Here is a 4,740-nt window from a genome sequence, read left to right as displayed (position 1 = left end):
CTGAAGGGCAGTGGTGCTTCCTGTGCCCAGCTTGCCCCGTCAGGCAGTGGCTGAGCCCCACAGGCACATTCAGGCTTGGTACGAGCAGCTGACACTCCCTGTCGCTCTGACTCTGCAAAGGTTTGCTCTGCTGTGGAGCAGCCTGGTGTGAGAGCAAGTGCTGACAGGCCCCATGCGAGGGACGCTACCAATGCCAGATAACAAGGTCCAGCCTGTGTTACCGCGGGCAGCTGATGGGGCAAATGTGATGACAGCCTTCTCTTAGCCTCCGCTGGCCTCTGAGCTGCCTGCAACCTCCTGATGGGGAACATGCATCTTGCAGTGTCATTTCAAGTTGGAGATGGGCCCCCCGAAAAGCAGCAGGTGGGAGCCAAGTGCAGCAGCCTCTTGGAGGCAGCAGCAACGGAGAAGTTTCCCTGCCGTGGAAACCCCATGCAGGATTAAACCAGGACCTGGAAGATGCTCATTGCTCTGCTGTGCATTTCTGCCCCTTAGCAGGGGACAAAGGAGAGCAGCTGCATCTATTTGAAAACCCAGGGGTGGGATTTGGCTTGGGAGGGTGGATCTGTCACTCTTCCTTCACTTATTGCAACTGCCAGGTGCGTTGCATTGGATTTCCTGGCAGCCCCAGTCAAGCCTGCTCGCAGATGCAGGTATGCAGCAGCGTGGCGGGCTCTTGTTGGAGGGTGCAGCTGTCCAGGACCGAGCCCTTTCCAGGCAGCCGGGGAGGCATCTGGCTTCCAGACAATCCCGTTCCTGCTCTGGGCTTTGCTGTCTCTGCCTGAGGTGGTGTTATGGAGGTTTTCCAGGGCCGTTGACTCTCCTGCATGGATGTCCCCTTCCTTCAGTCTCTGCACATAGAGGGAGCTGGCAGATGCCTGCTTCCACTCTCTGGGCAAAGGCTGGGGTGCTGTCCAGCACCCGCTGTCCTCATGCCGCATTGCAGTGAGATCCCCTGCTTGCAAAATGGCATTGTGGACCTAAGGCTTTAGGTCCTGTGCTCCAGTTCAGGGGTGTCAAGGGTATGGCCTGCAGGCTGGATCTGGCCCATGGAGCCCTATGCTACGGCCCGTGGGTCTCACTGATCCTGCATGCATTGAACCTGGCACTGCTGGCGCAGCACGTGGCACAGGGGGCCAGTCCTGGACACACGCTGTATCAGTGCTTATGCCAGATCTTCCTTGTGCGCTGGTCCTGGGGCCGGGGCGGATCAGGCCCATGGCCATCCCTGTATGTCGGTGCACAGGGCTGCTCTAGTGTGTGTGCTGCATATAGTACATACCTGTGCCAGCTGTCCCCAGTAAGGGGTTTGCGTGCAGAGTGGGCACAGGGCACGTGCTGCATGACGTACCTGCACCAGATCAGCCCTGCATGCTGGCTCCAGTATATGGGGCTGTTCTGTGGGTCCGATCCAGCCCTCAGACTGGCCCCGCGCCCCACTGCTAACCCATAGGGCTGAAGGAGTCAGGCATGCCTGCTCTAGTTATTTTCACAGTCGAGGGCATCTTGCAAGCAGCGATTACAATCAACCATGAGCTCCAGAGGATGTCTGCCTGCGTCAGTAGGATCTGAGCTCCTAAGAGCCACGTCCTTGGGGGGCCTTCAAGAGAAAAATAGAGGACATAAAGGCATCTGGTTTCAAATCAATAAAGGAGGGAGGGCAACCGGGCTGTCCTTTATGATGGCCTCCCTAGTACCACATCCCTTTCCCAGCAGGGCTGGTGCCTCGCTGCAATGGAGTTTGAAGTTGTGCAACCAAGGGAGAACACGTGGGCTCAGTACAAGGATCTGGCAGCGCACCTGGTCCATGCCAGGCAGCACAGTTGAGCCCGTATTAGCCAAAACCTGGCTGTAACAATAACACAGAGTAGGCTGCAAAAAAAGCAGTCTCGCTTGGAGAAAAAGGAAAGGGTGTTCAGAGAACGCCCCCCTGGGGGAGTGTGGCTTTTGGAGCAACACCCTTCTTATCTCTTGTGTTCAGCCCAGGGCAGAGCTGGGTGTGAGTGGTTATGATCCCAGCACCTTCAAATCCCAAACTCACTTGCTGACTGCCCTGTGTGACTGTGAGCAAGCCAAGTTCCCCCTCTGCTGAGCCAGGAGGAGGACCCAGTGGCCATCAGCGCACAGCCAGGCTGCAGGACAAGGCCAGATGGGAAGATGAGCTCAGCTAGCTGGGGCCACGAAGGGAGGCGAAGGGGTCCCCAGCTCCCACTACACAGTGCTTGATCTCTGGCATTGCTCTGGGGACACCGGACATGGCAAACCCATCTTCTGCCAGTTCCTATTTAAATTCAGATGCAAAGCGGCTGGGACCTCTTAGCTGCCAGCCTCAGCCCATGCTGCAATGCCCAGGCATCGCCAGCCCAGATGCAGAGATGGCACAGGGATCTGTGTTCAGGGCACTGGGATGGGACTCAGGAGATCTGGATTCAGGGCACTTCATGTCTCTGTGTCTGCAAAATGGGGCAGAGGTTTCCTTTCTACTGCCTACTTTCTACTTGCTGTTTAGTTTGCTCTGGGGCACAGGTTTCCTCTCAGCACTTGTTTGTGCAGCACCTTGCTCTGATTGTGTCTGGGAGATTAGGTTCCCTAAGGCCCCACCATTATAATACAGTGATGCTTGAAAGAGAGGTCAAGGTGGATCCCAGAAGAGATTTGCAAATCACCAGTGGACTGGAGAATCTCACAGGCCCCTGTGGGAATTACCCAATGGACAGGGGAACTTGCCACACTTCCTGATTACTTTGTTCCCTATGAATTACCTACTGCCCTGTGCTGATGCAGGACCAGTCTTGCACCTACAGAATTGCCGTTACTACTTTGCAAAGGACCTGGGCCTTTCCTTGAGGTAGGTCATTTCTAGCCCTGGCCTCTTTGGAGTCTGGGATGGAAACAGCTGGGCACTTGCCAGCACAGCCTGTCGGTTTTGCTACTGGTAACCAGTAACCCCAGAAGATCTGTGGGGTGGATGCAGCGATGGGGGATGCTAAGCGCAAGTGAGCAAGAATCACACCAGTTGACCAGCTGCTTAGGAGTGTGACCAGTCTCTGCAACATCAGCAGAGGCCAGCTGGGGAGCCTGATGGCACAGCCTGGCTATTTCAGAGACAGACATGGTGAGAAACAAATGCCAGGCACCAGCCCAATGGCACGACACCCTGGCAAGCAGGGGAGTGTTCCTAGCATGGGTTAAAATAGCAGAGAGGACAAGGGGACCTGGGTTTAACCCGAGTCCTTAGCCCTGTTGCACTGGGCCCAGACTCTCATGCGGCTCTCAGCTCCCCGTGTGGGTTACGTACATCCCATCTGAGAAGCTCTGTTTGTTCCTCAGCTGAGGAACACCTTCCTGGGGGCTGCTTTGCACCCACTGGTGGGCCGGACTGGTACACCCAAGAGAAGCAAAGCAAGCAGAGAAGCCTGCTGGTCTGGACAAGTTCAGGCGATGGGAACACAGCCTGGGACATGCGGACTCGAAGCCAGGCTGAATCCCCAGTAGGCAGCAGCAGCCAGCCTCAGAGGGACATGGCCATGCCCGTGTCCCTGCAGTGGGTGCAGCCATTCCCTTTGAACCCACTGGAGCGAGGGCTGCTTCCACCCACACAGCTTCATGCTGCGATAATGGCTTCACAAGCGTGTGGGTCTCAGAGCAATGTCCTGCGGGTCCCGCTTGCACTCAGGTCCAGGGCATGGTCGTCCGCCAGCGTGGAGGAACCCCTTCTGCTCTCACTGCTGCACTAGTGAGGGAGGCCCTGTCCCTGGTGAAGCTGAGGCACGGAGCTGATGTGCTGCCCCATGAGGACAGGGCTGGAAGGAAGCAGCCTGCAGTGACGTTCACTTACAAGCCCTGACCCCCCCCAGCCATGCCTTCCCTTCTGTGTGCCCTGCTTGGGTTTCCAGAGCCATTGCTTTGGCTACACGCTCCCTTGATGCTGGCTTGCTGCCTTGAGCACTTGGAGGTTTTGAAGCATCTGGCAAGGGGCCACTCAGAGCCGTAAGTCAGGAGAGGAGGCTTGTCCTTGGGCCAGCAAGGGGTAAGTAGCACATTGGGGACAACTCCCACAGGGGCACAGCGCTGCTGGGACATGCACCCCCACCCCCTGCTCCATAGAGCAGCATAGAGCTAGCTGTCCCCCAGGACCATCAGACAGGCACGTCCCAGGACTCCCGCTGGAAGGACTTGGCAAGCCCAGACAGCGCACTGCAGCGACAGCGCAGACACGGACACCTCGGGTGCGCCTTCATCCAGGACGGCACTCCCTCCCCCAGGGGACCTGCAGTCCAGCCCAGCCAGGAAGCCAGGCCGGATGGCCGCTGCACCGGGCACCCAGAGGGGAGACCCGCAACCTGGAGGGGCTGCGGCCAGGCCCTTGCTCTCCATCTTCCCCCCACAAATGGTTCATAGAGGTGCTGAGTGCCCGATGGCGGGAATCAGGGCAGCTCTTTAGGAAGGCTTTAGGTGCACACATGTGGCCTCTCAAATGTGAAGCGTTCATCCCCCTCCACATCACACCCGGCCGGCCCGCCCCACAGCTCTTGCTCTCGGCAGCTCCATCAGGGTCCAGGTGGCAGAGGGCTCAGCGCCGTCCCCCGGGTTAACCTCAGTGGGGGCGACACAGCTCTGGAAACCAAGGCGGGAACCTGACCCACCCTCCGCGCGGGGCCCCAGGAAGGCAGCAAAGCCCCTGGCTGGGCACAGCTGGCTTGGGAGAGGGGGCTCCAGGGGAGGGGCCGGGGCCGGGGC

Source organism: Alligator sinensis, unplaced genomic scaffold (assembly GCF_000455745.1).
Source record: "Alligator sinensis unplaced genomic scaffold, ASM45574v1 scaffold872_2, whole genome shotgun sequence".
Classification (NCBI taxonomy): domain Eukaryota; kingdom Metazoa; phylum Chordata; order Crocodylia; family Alligatoridae; genus Alligator; species Alligator sinensis.
Note: the sequence above shows the minus strand (reverse complement) of the source record.